The 15213-nt window shown below is 44.6% G+C and overlaps 1 protein-coding gene across 3 annotated transcripts in view; it reads left to right on the top strand.

Moving 5' to 3' along the window:
- Positions 1-15213, top strand: part of CCDC85C (coiled-coil domain containing 85C) — a 229385-nt gene that overhangs the window by 103825 nt on the left and 110347 nt on the right. The gene's annotated exons all lie outside the window — the stretch shown is intronic.

Below are 15213 nucleotides of genomic sequence, written 5' to 3'. Positions count from 1 at the left end.
TCAAAGAATAGATGGGTGGATTGATTGACTGCCAATTTAATGTGGCTGTCTTTTTTCACATGAATAAACAAGCCATTAGGAATACCAGGAAGAGCAAGCAGAATGGTACATAAACACCTAGATTTTTCAGTGTGAGCAATAGAAGGCACGGGGTTATGCATAGTCTGGTTCCTGTGCACCACTGAGATCTTGCTGCGGTTCCTCCTCTGCATACTACAGCATCCTTGCCCAGCAAGGGTGGACCCTTAGCAGAAGTTGGCAGGAGAGGGATAAAGCTTGGCAAAATGCAGTTTATTGGCTTTTCACACTGCAATGATGGTAAATTAAGAAAAATGCAGCTTTACTGGTAAGGACACTAAAAGTACAGCTGAACTGGCAACCCTGTGCTCAGCCCGTTCCACTGCTGGGTTCATCTGTCAACCATGCTGCACTGCTGGTCTGGGCAACTATATTTCACAGTGCCCAACCACCTCTGCAATTGGACCACAGCTATGGTTCCCTAATAACCCCCCCATTTTCTTATTCCCAGGGAGAATCTGGTTTACATGTAGAAGGTCCCAGGTTCAGTCCCCAGTATCTCCAGGTAGGACTGGAGAAACCCCTGCTTAAAATCATGAAGAGCTGCTGCCAGTCACTGTAGACAGTGCTGGGCTAGATGGACCAATGCTCTGACATAGTGTAAATTGTAACCCAATGAGTCAGGGTGCAACTCAAGAGATCCTGCCTTTACCATTAATAATTTCTTTGCAAGGGCGAGGTTACAGTAAGCATGCCTTCCACCCAGATCCTGCGGCTCTCCCTTCTCTCTCTTCTGTTTGTGGGCAAAACTGCAAACCGGCTTGCTTTATCAGATAAAGTTTACCTGATGATGGAAAAAGGAGATGAGTGACTGACAAGGCCTTGGAAAGGATGGGGCCAGAGGCACAGCAGCAATTGGCTCTCCTATTGTTAGTGCATTGTTAAATGTAAATGTGATCTCCAGGTTGCAACCTGGCAACAAAGTTGTTGTTGATTTATTTTTATTTTTTTGCTATCAGCTGAGGCTGTACTTGCAAGTTACAACTGAGGAACACCCCCCCCCCCCATGTCTTGATCTGGAATCCTTCAAGAGGCCCAAAATTTTCTCCAGGCTTCTCCCACAAATGTTCCCTTTCTGCTCTACTACTTAGCTGGTGTCTGCTCCCCTAATTGGCTGCTGCATCAGCACTACCCATTATCCAAACCAATCTTCTTAAGAACAGTGCTGTTGTCTTACAGCCAATCAAGATTTGAGTGTGTGACAATGTCACTGAGGGGAAAGGAAATTAGTTCAACATAAAGGTGTTCTACGCTCCCATTGCACCAACACTTTTGCTTCCTTTTGCATTCCTCCAAAAAAATGCCCCATCCGCCAGTGTGTGTGCGTGTGTGCGTTGGGCCTGGCCTCCAAGAGGTCTTCTGTAATTTTAAAAGTTGGGGGAAGGGAGAATTCCACCTTGTGGTTTTTCCCATTACACTGTTGCAAGAACATCTGCACTTGGCTGACTTTCTCTTCTCCTAAAGATACAGGATCAGCCTCAGGCCCTGAACCTGGCAACCCTAGTTGGGAGGGTGTTGCACTACTGGAGAAAATGCTCAAAAAAAGCACACACATAAACACTCAAAAATTATGCCTCAAGCTGTTTCGGTCAAATATTTCAAAACAATTCTTCATTCTTCCAGGCTAATGGGACAGACACTACCTGCAGTGTTTACATTACTAGCTTGTATTTGGAGATTGCCAAGCTAGAGTACTTATCAGATAAAGACAGGGTGGGAGGGAGTTAAAATAAAATAAAGGCCAACTTCCTCAAGAGGTATCCAACACTTGCTTCCCTGTCCTGCTTTCATGTGAAAATCAGGATATTGTTCCAATGCAGCTTATTTGCTAGGCTATATACATCTTTTAGCACACTGGTAAACAAACTGGGTCAGACATTTAGGGACAAAAAGATATATCAAAAATAGTAGTTTCTCATCTTCCCAATCTTAAATTCAGTTGTGCATCAATTTGCATTTTTTTAATCCTCGTGAAAATTGTTCAGCATTTTAGTGTAAACTTCTACTAAAAACATTTTTGCATGCAGTTTTGACTTACACATTTTTGCAAGCAATTTCTCCTAATATAATGCATTTTTGTGTGCTGTTTTCACTAACACATTCATTTTATGCATATTTTCCCTTAATATATGCATTTTTGTAAACATTGGATGGAGAACTATGTTGCAAAGTTTGGATAAGTGCAAATGACCATGTTTTAGGTCTCATATTGTTTCACAAAGTGCAGATTTGATATATTTGGCTTTAAATGCAAACCAAATCTAATTCCTCCCGCATCCCTACAGGCATTCCACCTGGGCAACAGACATACGCTATATACAAGGACCTGTGCACATAATTACCTGAAAGATCATGTCAATCTGTATACCGCAGCTGAGGGCCTTCTGGAAATACCATTTTATCAGGAAGTCCGTTCTGCACAACATAGGAAGCATACCTTCACTATTGTGGCACGTACCCGTTGGAATTCCTCCCCTTAAATATTAGACAGGTGCCATCTCTGTTATCTTTTCAGAGCCTACCGAAGACCATCCTCTTTTAACTAGCCTTTTAAGTAGAGACCTTATCCCAGTCTGCTCCTGTGTTGGAATTGCTTTTTAAGATGATTTTAAAGCTTTTTTTTAAAAAAAAGATGTTTTATTTTAATCTGTTTTTAAAGCTGTTTTGTTTTAATATATTTTAAAGTCTGTTTTTAAGATGTTTTAGAGTGTTTTTAGTGTTTTTGTTTGCTGCCCTGGGCTCCTTCAGGGAGGAAGGGTGGGATATAAGTAAGTAAGTAAGTAAGTAAGTAAGTAAGTAAGTAAATATATCTACAGGTATGGACATGGCCTTGGCCCTCATGGGTAGTGTGTGTGTGTTTTACCTTGTTAGCTGAGCTTTGTAAAGAGGCTCACAAACATTACTAGCCTGCTGGTGGCTGGCAGAGGAGGAACGAAGAGTGGCATCCCTCCTCCAGACAGCTGCATTTCTATGCTGGGTACAGAGGAGGGAGGTCTTCTCCTCTGGCAGTGCACTTGGTTTTCTCTGCTGGGTACAAAGTAAAGGCAGCAGTGCCCCATCCTCCTCTACCAGTCCACTTACTCATCTGCATGCAATTCCTACTCACCTATAGCTAGAGGGTGAGTGCTTAAATATAAGGCTGTGATAGTTAAGATGCTGCTGCTCCGCAACGTAGTTTCTGCTTCAGCAGGTGGAAATCTTGACCTGCATGTATACTCTGAGCTACATCGTTAAAATAAGGAAAATTCTGTGCCAAGAAAACCAACATCATAATTTTAAATTGAACACAGCATAAAAGCAGGTATGAACTAAAGTAACAGTGAACAAAAAATGCTCCATGCTGAAAAGAAGCAGCAAAACAGGAGCCCAGTCCATTGAAGTTGTATAATAGCTAACATAGCCTTGTTTTTAAGCACCAGCCTAGAAGCCACAGGTAAACTATGCAGGTGAGTGCGTAGAACTGCTACAGGGAGAAATTGATCTCTTTCTCTCTACCTTCTGAAAGTGAACCGTTTTTTTTTTGCAGGCTGGTAACTCTTGTGGACTTTATATGGCTGGGATAAATATGTCGGATGGGGAATTGCTGGTTCAATAATTGCAGAATCCCTGAACTCAGTTCGCAGTCTTAGGCAAGCCACTTTTTCTCTCTCCAGACCTCCATCCATAAACTGCAGAGTTAGAATAATAACACTGGCATACCTTAGAACAGCTTTTACCAACCTGGTGCCTTCCTGATATTTTGGACCAGAACTCCCATAACTGGCCCTTCTGGCTAGGGCTGATGGGAGTTGTAGTCCAAAACATCTGGAGGGCATCAGGTTGTTGAAGGCTGCCTTAGAGTAGGTGTGGGGGACCTTTGGCTCTCCAGATGTTGCTGAACTAAACTCCCATCAGATCCCACAAGCATGGTCAATGGCTGGGATGATGGGAGTTGTAGTTCAGGAACATCTGGAGGTCCAAAGGTTCCCCACGCTTGCATTAGAGGATTATTGTAAATATTACCAGGACAATGTTTGTAAAGCACTTTGCATGGTCTAGACCAGCCTTTCCCAACCGGTGTGCCTCCAGATGTTGTTGGACCATGTGACGTCCTTCCCCGCCCGTGACCACTAGTGATGTCTTATTACTGTCAGGCCCACCTTATGATGTGCAGCCCACCTCTGGTCACCCCCAGTCAGGAGCGTCAGGTTTATTTTTACCTTTCACCGCACTAGCACCGATCTCAAAAGACGCCCCTGCTAGGCCACACTACCCAACACTCTGTATCCCTTATAGCCTATAGACTGTGCCTTAGTCTCTGCCTGGCTATCTCGATACCTTGTGTCTATGGGTATAGGTAATTCCCAAACCCCCCTGCAGCCTCTTGCCTCTGAAGCTTACAGCTCTGGGTTTCTCTGTGGTACTGGATACAATATCTTTTCCTCTGCCGCTGCCACCATTCGATACAATTACTGTTCAGCCTTGGTTACTCTGCCATCCCCCCTGGATTGTGTATCCCAGCTGAATAATCAGGCTTTTAGTAAACCAAGAAATATTTATTAAGCATTAGAAATAACAAGATTACTTAAGACGTTGTTGACAAGTGTATGGTTTCATATATGTTCTCTTATGTACTTTACTTCTTAATAATTGCCTCAGAATTCCTAATTCACTTTCTCAACAGCCACCTTATATTCTTCACCAACATCCACCTCCAAACACCACCAACACCAACCAACCCCTGATTCAACTGTCATCCTCTCATTTATACGTCCAGCCATTCAAACGCTCAGCCAATCATCCAGCATTCTGCAGCCCATGTACTCCCCCTCCTCACTCACTCCACTTACCATATGTCTTATATTATACCAGCACTTACCATATTTACATTACAAATCAGGAACATCACAGACCACAACTCCCATCAGCCTCAGCCATTGGAAATGCTGGCTGAGGCTGATGGGAGTTGTGGTCCAACAACATCTGGAGGCACACTGGTTGGGAAAGGCTGGTCTAGACAAAGGCACTGTTGTCCCAAGTCACATGATGCAGCAACGACGATAAAGCCAAACAGGTCTAGGCTTGGTCTGCCTTAAGTTTCATAATGAAACAAAGGCAGGATATACATATATAAATGCTAAATATTTTTCATCATGAAAATTGAATCCACTTGAGCACTGTGATGCCTGGAGGAATGGACAAATTAATTTAGCCACTGCAAATTCTTCCCCAGTGATGAAATGTGTGCAATTTTAAGGCTGTAATTTTAAAACTGTCTAGTGCAAACATATATATTTGAAAATACTTCATTCCTTTGGAAATGTGTGGCCAACAGGAAGGAGTAGACAATTTAGGCATTCTCCAACAATGTCGCAGTCATAGTCGTGTTTTCTTGCACAACATTTGCTCTGGCAATTAAAACATTTGGCCCACAACTCATATGTCTTGATAGAGTCAAGTCTCCATCTGACATCTGGTGGGATCCAGACCTCCTTCCAGTGAATGTTAAGCTTGAACACATCCTACCAGCCACACTGAGTGATTCACATGTAATGTAAGCCAAACCATGGCTTAGTGTAAACATGTGAACTTGAGGATTCCTGGAGATGAGATTGTGGCTCCTGTGATCCTCCCCTAGTCTTCTTGCTGCTGCACTACTATGAGCTAAGACATGGTTTGGGTTAGGGTGTGGCCTGAACCTGGGTTCCTTGTTTGTCCTCCAGACAAACCATGAACAGTGAACCCAAGAGCAAGCCTTGATTACAGCTTATGGTTTGTCTGGAGTAAGAGGAAACAGGAGCCTGGGTTTGGATGACATGCTAAGCCAAACACAAGGATAAAGGTGACAAAGCACTCTTTACACTACAACAGAATCCTGTGGCACCAGAAGGACCATTTGACTTGGGCCTCAAGCTCAATGGAGGGGCTCAGATTTAGACACTTGCTAATTTTTTGGCATTTAATAGTTTCACAACTGATTTTTTGTGCAGCAGACCAAATGTGGCATTCTCTAAGGTTAGAGCTGTAAATTTGAGCAAGTAAGAGTTATGATTTGGTAAAAGATGTGGAGCAATCCTAACTATGGGAAGCCAGCATAATTTATGTTAAGCTGGCGTAAAGTATGCCAGATCCAAACCCCATTCAGGAGTAAGGCTACTGCCACCTGAGCCCCCAAGCCTGGCAGAGGGAAAGCAACCCTTTAAAACAGAGTTTGACTTAAACCACCCTTTTTGCCAGTGTAAGTTCTGATGCCTTGCCAGGTCATGTGACTGAGCTGAATGGAATTAGGATCCAGTGTAAACACACACACCCCAGTCCCGTTTTGGACTTTTAACAGCCTCAGTTGAGCTGGTTTTGGCAGAGCCCCAGCTGAGCCATGATGAGGTACTTATGCCGGCATATTTCCAGCTGAGCTGTTGGAGATTTAGGCCAGTGTAGCCCCTGCTAAACCAGAGTTCAGCCAGATGAGCTAGAGATCCACCAGATCCTAACTCGCTCATCCAGGCAGATCTTGGGTTTGGATTGCTCACATAATGATTTTGTCAACCAATATACATTTTGTCGTATTAAAGCATTTACAATGTTCATAAACAGTAACTGAAATATATCCGTTCTGATGGTACAATACAGGGCCGGTTCTAAAGGGTTGCCAGGTGGGGCACTGGCTGAGGGCCCCTGGGACTACAGGGGCCCCTATGGGGCCCCTGCGCTCCCATTCCACGATCTGCGGCAGCAATCTTGCCACAGATAGCAAGGCAGGAGCTTCAGAGCCACCTGCCATTACCCCGCTTCACCTACTTTTCTCTGTGCTATTTTTTGCGGCTGCACATGCTGTGCGCACAGGTTTGCCATCAATCAAGATGGCGGCTGAGGTTTCCCTAAGGGGCTGAAGCCTCTGCCGCCATCTTGGTTGATGGCAGCAATGCGCGCGTGTAGCACGCATGCGTACCATCAACCAAGATGGCAGCAGAAGCTTCAGCCCCTTAGGGAAACCTCAGCTACTCTCTTGATTGATGGCAAACCTGCGTGTGCATTGCATGCCGCCGAAAAAACAGCACAGAGAAAGGTAAGTAGAACGGGGGAATGGCAGGCGGCTTGGGATCTCCCGCCCTGCGATCTGCAATACCAATCCTGCCACGAATCGCAGAAGGGGAGTGCTGGGGCCTGGGGCAGGCTGGTGCCCAAGGGCCCCGGCACAATATTAGACCATTATGAATATGCCCTCTCAGATTAGCAGAGTATATGAACAAACAACAAAAACTCTTTATTTGCTTTATTTTGTTTTTGCGTGGTCATTTAAATTTTTTTTATTAAGGGTAGGAGCCTCAAAAGCTGGAGGTGGCCCAGCCCTCTCTGGACCTCTGAGAGGGTCTGGTGACACTTGAAAGATTTAACATATTTAATTTAGAATCAAGTTTCATGAAATCTTATGCTACACTAAAAGTATTAGTCTTCAGGGTGTGTCACAGGATTCTGCTGTAAGAAAACAACATGGCAGCAGCCCCTTTGAAGTTCCTCCCACTACGTTCTCATAAACAGCAGATTAGATTTTTATTTATTTATTTAGATTTTTATAAATAATACATTATTTATATTCTATGGAATAAAATAAATTACAATATATAAGAAGTACAAGAAGCAATAAAATACAATTAAAAATCATACAGCATCTAGCACAGTGCATTACAATTGTTGCAACAGGCAGAACAATCATTAAGCGGTCCACCAAGAACCCCCGCAATTTTCAAGAGGTCCAAGGGGGAACCACTGGCCTAGAGAACTGGCTCCTTGAAACAGCAGACAACACATTTTTACATTTTTGTCCATGCACAAGCCAGGTGTCCTACCTCATTCTTGCTATTCCTCAATCAAAACACCAACCTTTCTCTTCACCACTTGGGGAGCTCAGGGCAGGAACCCTGTTTTTTGCATTTTGTACCGCACCTTGTACCCTGATTGTATGAAACATACTGTAGGCTGTGTAGTAGCAGTAACAGCAGTAGTTGCAGCAGTATTTTGAATGCATGTTGTGCACTAGTTTGTTCAAAGTATTTTACATACAGTATCTCAGTGATTCTAGCAACCCCCATGATAGGCAGGCCAGCAATATTAAACCCACACTGCAGATGTCAGATTGAGGTTGAAAAATACGGACTGTCCTCACGACGCCTAATGCATTCATAGAAGAGGCAAGATTTAAATCAGGGAATCCTATATTTTATTGATGAAGTATCTCTCTCACTCAAGCTTTAACTAACCTCCCTCCCCTCCCCAAGCTTCCCATATGCCCAGCTGAAAACCAGCCTGGCTTTAAGCTGTACCTCTATAATAGCAACTGGCCATTTAAAATTAATTCCCCATCTATAATTATTTTAGAGATCACTGGGTTTATTATACAAATTACATATATAATAGCCATACAAGTTCTGAACTGCTTCATGATTTTTAATTATCAGTGTAAGATCGGAAGCTCCTTTATACGAGGTCAGCCTATTCATCCATCTACCCCAGTGTAATCTACTCTCACTGGCAGCAGCCCTCCACAGTCTCAGGCAAAATCTTTCAGCTCCCCTGCTACCTGATCCTTTGAACTAGAGATGGCAGGGATTGAACTTGGGACCTTTTGCATGCAAAGCATATGATCTACCCCTTGAGTTACGATGCTTCTCCGCTTTATGGTTGCAATGGTTACTACATTTCTAAGAACAAAGAAATAAACAGCAGTAATACTTCACTTCCTTGTCTGAGTCTGCTGTCCTATGCCTGTCGGGAAATCCCATTGACCTCAGTGGGACTTACTTCTGAGCAGACATGAATTAGATTACACTGCAAGAGAACTGATAATACTGACGGCCCTTTCTTGCCAAAGGATAGTATGTGCCATCCATGCTAACTCATTGCTGGTTTATAAGATAGTTCTTCAGCACAGGCAACAGGCCATTCTACAGAATTTAATAAACTTTCCTGTAGTCGTTACGCACCCCTGTTTCTCTGCTGGCTTTTAAAACCTTTAATAGACAGTCTAACGCTCAACAGTATATAAACCCTGCATTGAAAATGTTCCTAGAAAGCACTGAAAAATAACCTAACACTACATAGGCAGTAATTTCTTACCCAGGAATGAATGGAGCATTCCTAGGGAGGTGGCTGTTTAGTATTGGGAGCAGAACAAGCTCTTCTGTGATACTACCAAGCCATGTTGGCTGGTGGAGCGGATTCCACTACTCCACTGACATGGAGCTACCAGCTGCCACTGCTACCAAGACCATTTTAGTATATGACAAGAGAGTTCCAACAGCCGCCCCTTGGCATTCAGTCTCTTGCCTCTTGGCACAACCTGGACATCACCTTGTGCTGAGTTACAGCAGGCCTACGTTACTTGTAGCCCACCAAGCAGGCCACACCAACTCATGGATTGTGAGCTGCCAGTTTCCTTCTCTCAGTTCTCCCTCCCTGACATGTTGACAGCTTGCTGATAGCTGGCAAAAAAAGCTTTATTGAGCTCCAGGGGTTTGGTGGACATGGCTAATAGGCTGCACCTACCTTGGTGGCCAGAGTTCAGTGGAAGAGCACACACCTCACATATATAAGATTCCAGGCTCAATTCCTGGCATATCCAGTGAAAAGGATTTCAGAGTCAGACCTCTGCCTGAGATTCATATCAATCAGGACAGACAGAACTGAGCTAGGTGGACTTTTAGCCTGTCTTTGGTATAAAGCAGCCCCTGCCAATATAGTGTCTACCAGATGTTTCAGATGACAGCTCCCATCAGCCCCAGCCAGCACAGCTGTGGTTAAGGGTGTTGGGGGGCAGAGGGCACTTGCCCTTCCCTGGAATTCTAAATGCAATTGTGGATGGAATGGGTTGCCATGGCCTGTAGCAACAATTCATGGACCTCCCCCCCCCCACTAGAAATATTTCTGTAGACGCTCTTGGTTAGTATAGTTTGCCTCCAAACACAGAGCTGAAAACCCACATCAAACTGTGGTTTCTGATTCTGGTTTGGAGGAAAACTAGAGGGAGCAATAACCATAGTTTGCCACATTCAAGTGTCATGGCCAGTTGTGGTTACCATGAACCAGGAAGTGCAGGAAAGAACTGGCTCATGTAAGGGATGATGGAGAGAAAGAAGGGGCATGCGAGTGAGGAATATTTTCCAAATGGCCAAACCTTGGTTTGGCAAGCGATATCTGAACTGAGGGAGTCTGTGGAATGGATTTCTTGCTCTGAGTTAGCCACAGCAGCCTGTTAACCAAGGCAAATGGGCCAACACAATCTTGATCTAAAAGCTAGTCAAGACTTTAGATGCCTGAAGAAGGACTTCTAAAACCTAGGAATACATTTGGTACTTTAAAATCCTTTGAAGCAAGAGGCTTCCTTTTAATCACTGCAGTTGATGTCGACTTGATAAAACATAATGATGCATGTCACGAATGTCAGTGTGTTAGATAAATTAATGAAGACAATTCTGGCAGCAAACTGGTGAAGTCTAATGTGTCAATTTTAAATTTATGAGAAGTAACAAATTTTTCAGGACTGTGCTGTTCAGAATTGTAATGAACACAGTTTGTATTTGTTCCTTACAATTTTTTAACATTTAAATCAATATTTTTCAGAACGCTCAATTTTTTTCTACCACAATAATTTCTGAGGGTATGTAGAAAGCTTGTTTGTTTTTCAGTTGTGGGCAACTGACGATGGATAGCTTATATAAAGCTTCTCTTTAACATTCAATCTAAGTTACTTTTTTAACAATAAAATGTCATGGCATTATCTGTTGGTAATCTGCACATGCACACACACACTACTTGGGCAGAATGCTCTGGGAATATATAATGTTTTAGTGCAGAGATACAGAACCTATGGCCTTCCAGGTTTTGTTGGACTACAACTCCCATCATCCCTGACTATTGGCCATGTTGGCAGGGACTGATGGGAGCTGAGGTCCAACAACATCTGGAGGAACACAGGTAAGCCATCTCTGCTCTACATGCTGAAGTTACTCATCATTACTGAAGGAAGAAATTAAAGTCCAAACTCTTCCTCTTTAAGAATTGTCAAGCCAGCTGTCACTGGAGGGAGGCAAAGCTGATATCAGGAACCAGAGTAGTGCTTAAGGGCAGGGCCGGCTTCAGGCATGCCAGGGCCCTAGGGCATCAGCTTGCCCTGGTGTGCGTGCACGCATGCGTGAGCAGCCCCCCCACCTACCTGTCTCCTGTATTTTACCTTTGCCCTTACTGAAGATGGCGGCCGCAGTTTCCCTAAGGGGATGAAGCCTCCGCTGCCATCTTTGTTGATGGCACGCATGCTTGCTACACACGTGCATCTCTGCTTTGTTGTAATTCGGGGGCTTCAGAGACATTGATGTAGCTACACTCTGTTTAAGCAACTGGAAAGCCCTTTCAGTGTCCCGGTCCCATTTTATGTAATCTGGTGCCTTGTTTGCAGTTAACACATGGAGTGGTTTGCTCAACTCACCACAGGAGGGCAGCCAAGGCCTGCAAAACCCAATAAGTCCCAGAAAGCCGCTGAGCTGGCGCTTTGTCTGCGGAAGCGGGCAGTTCTGGATCGTGGCTACTCGCCCTGGGTCCATTTGTCGTCCATCCAGAGTTAGAATAAAGCCCAGATACTTAACTCTTTGTGACAGCCACTGTATTTTCTTCGGGTCAATTTTATGGCTCCTTGAATGCAAATAAAGCAGAAAGGTCTTACCGTCATGTCGCAGCCCTTCTTGTTGTTCATTTGCCATCAAAATATCATCCACGTACAAAACAAGGGTCGAACCCTGTTCCGGAACAAACCCCTCAAGATCTTCTCGTAGGCACTGACTGAATATTCCGGGTGAATCGCAGTAGCCCTGTGGAATTTGGGTCCAGACGAAAGACTTTTGGTCCCATTCGAAACCGAAAAGAAACTGAGAGTCTGGGTGCAAACGAATACTAAAAAAAGCATATTTCAAATCAATGACAGTAAACCATTTGGCATTCCATGGTATCTGGCTGATAATAGTCACCGGGTCAGGTACAATTGTATGCAAGGGAACCACATACCTGTTGACAGCCCTCAAGTCTTGGCAGAATCTCCACCTAATCAGATCCCCTAGCTTCTTTGGGGGTTTCTTTATTGGTAGAACAGGCGTATTACATGGAGTCCTTTGAGGCTGGATAATGCCCTTCTCTATAAAACCCTCTATTATGGGTCTTATGCCTTCTCTTGCTTCCAACAATAATGGGTACTGTGCAACTCGCGGCGGGGGAAGGAAAGGTTTTACTTGTATCCTTACCGGATGCGCTGACCGAAGTAATCCTACGTCGGTTTCCTCCGTACTCCAAAGTTCCGCTGGCAGTCCAGCCAGATCTTCCGGTAACTGGTATCCCTTAGCTTTTTCCCTTACTTGACTATTAGATGATCCTAACATATTCATTAACAACCCCACCCCTTCAGGAGTGCAGGTTAAAGTGGCCTCAAGTTTACATAACATATTGCGCCCAATCAAGGGAATGGGGCAAGAAGCGGAATACAAAAAGACATGGTTAAAAGTTCTGTTTTTGTAAGTAACAGTCAGGGGAGAGGTTAGGCACATTGACGTAGGATTTTCATCCATTCCCATGGTTAACTTCACATCCTTACTCAGCCATTCCGGCAGTGCAATATTAACCAGGGAGTAGGTGGCTCCTGTATCAATCAAGAAAGACATGTCGATACCCTGTATATTAAGGGAAAGCCACAGTTCCGAGGTGGGGGAAGACAAAGAAAGAAAAAGACCAGCTAAAGACATAACATTCATTAATCCCGAAACATGTGCATTGCCATCCTCCACGCTTAGTCATTGGGAGGCAGGTGGCTGGCGATTGTACTGTGCCCACGCAGCTGGCATTTGCTGCTGTGCCGCCTGCTGCTGCACTGGAGGTGGTGGAGGAGGAAAATCCGCAGGCGCACCTGAAAAATCTGAATATGAAGTATTAGAATATTGTTGAGATTGATCTGAGTTTCCTGATCTCCACAGGCAACCCCATTTAAAATGAGTAAAATCTCCACATTGATAACAAGCCCTATCCCCTTGCCAGGACTGGCGCGATTGTCCCCTTCCTCTTTGATCTCCTGCCCGAGGCCCCCTCGGGAATCCTCTCCCTCTGCCTCGGAAACCTCTACCCGGCAGCTGGCCTCGAATTGCCAGTGCCAACATCTGAAAATCCTCCTTTTTCTCCTTTTTCTTACTCCGCTCGTTCTCCTTATCCCAAATGAAATCCGCTACCTCCAAGATCACTGTCACAGCTTCCCCTCCCCATCCTGGCCGGTAGTTTAAAAAATAGTCACGAACAGGCGGTTGTGCCTGATGGACAAATGAAGAGATCAAGGTGGGATGATCTTGTACTTTTTCCAGAGCCAAATTGGTGAAGCTACGTTGCTCCCTCCAACAGGTGCATCCAAAATTGCCTTGGGGATTCGCTGGCTTCTTGCTTAATGGCCATGAATTTTGCTTGGTTGGGGGCCTTCTGTGACATTTGTCTCAGATATCCCAAAATCCTCTCCCTATCAGCCTGCAACTGAGTGCGGCGGGGCTGCAACTGAGTGCTCTGGTCGCCCAAGCTGTTCGCGCCAAAGATTCGGCCGCCCATGCAGCCTCCAATGCCCACAATCTACTATGCTCTTCTTCAGTTAAAACTCTCCTAAGCAGATGCTCCACATCCCCATACATGGGATTGTGGCTCTCAAACAATCTGCTTAACAGGTTCCTTATTCTTCTTGGTTGTTCTCCAAAAGTTCCAGCTAACTTGCTCCACTCCTTAAGATCCCATTCAAGCCAAGTCTTGTGCTCGACCACCTCCGTATGCTGGACCTGTCCGGCAGTATCCAGATACGGTTGGTCGCGCACAATCAAAGGCAACTCCGTGGTTAGTGTCATGCCCCCCAGACCCCCAAGGTACTGGGTTCATGCATCAGACTCAAGCCCCCACCCTTAGGGAAATGAGACTGGAACCAAAAAGCTATTACTTCACCCTTGCCAAGGCTGTGTACGCTCACAACAACCCTGCAAGGTAGAAGGTAGGCTGCCACCACCCCTGTATACTGGTCTACTCAGAGCCAGGGGATCTCTGAGCCCAGAGGATATATAAAACCAAGGTCCTAAAAGGCAAGAGTCACAGTTACACTCCTTGCCAGGCACCTCTGGTTTAACACTTAAAATCTAAGCCTTTAACTTCTCAACCCTCTTTGGTAGTTAGTGACTGAGATTGGTCAAGGTACTGAATCCAGAACCACCCCTTCTCTCAATGAACACACCAGGTTAAATAGAAGTAGCTTTATTAAGATATATAAGTGCACATAGCATATAGCAGCAAGTAATCCTTTAAGACCATACACCCAAACAGGGGTTTAGATTCTTACAAGAGTATTCATACACACAACAAGAAAATAACAAACTAAACTCACCTAACTACTTACACACGAGGTAGTTGGTTGTGTGGCACCCCTCCTAAGAGAGATGGATGTTCAACATAAAGCAATGGAACCAGACATAGGTTACCTTCCCATAAGCAACCCCTGGAACCATGAGGGAGAAGGTTTGGAACTCTGGTGCCAAGTCAGCATAGGCAGAGAACAGAGAACAAAGGCTATGGTTCTCTAGCCCTATACATAAAGGAAAAGGATCCTAACGGTCCAAGATTAATTGACCAATCAGGAATTGTCTGATGTAACTTTCTTCTCGATGTTTCTCACATTTTCGCGCCTTCAGGCCCCCCTCCCAACTGTGTTTTCCAAACTGTACAGGCCAAGGATGACCTTGGGTACCAGGCACTTGCTAATCAGCAAAGATAAACAGGTGCAGCTTGTTAAGGCTTCTCTAACCATCTTCAGCTGGGAAGTGAAACTCAGATTTGCAAATTGGCAAAGGCTTGTCTTTTCCAACTGTAACCGTCTCCCAGAGTCCCTTACTGGAGCCAAAGTATTGCTATTAGATTTTTTAATAATTCATGACCATTACAGGTTCATGACAGTTAGACGCAGATCTAATTCCTGTTCCTTCTCCTTCCTTTTTCTCTCTTCCTCTTCTTTTTGCTTACGCATGACCATTCCCCCTAAGCCCCCCTCCTCCTTTTCCTTCTCTCCTAGCTCATCATCTGAGTCAGGAGAGAAATCTTTTTGCATCGCCT

Source organism: Rhineura floridana, chromosome 2, assembly GCF_030035675.1.
Source record: "Rhineura floridana isolate rRhiFlo1 chromosome 2, rRhiFlo1.hap2, whole genome shotgun sequence".
Taxonomy (NCBI): Eukaryota; Metazoa; Chordata; class Lepidosauria; order Squamata; family Rhineuridae; genus Rhineura; species Rhineura floridana.
This window is presented reverse-complemented; position numbering and strand designations above follow the sequence as displayed.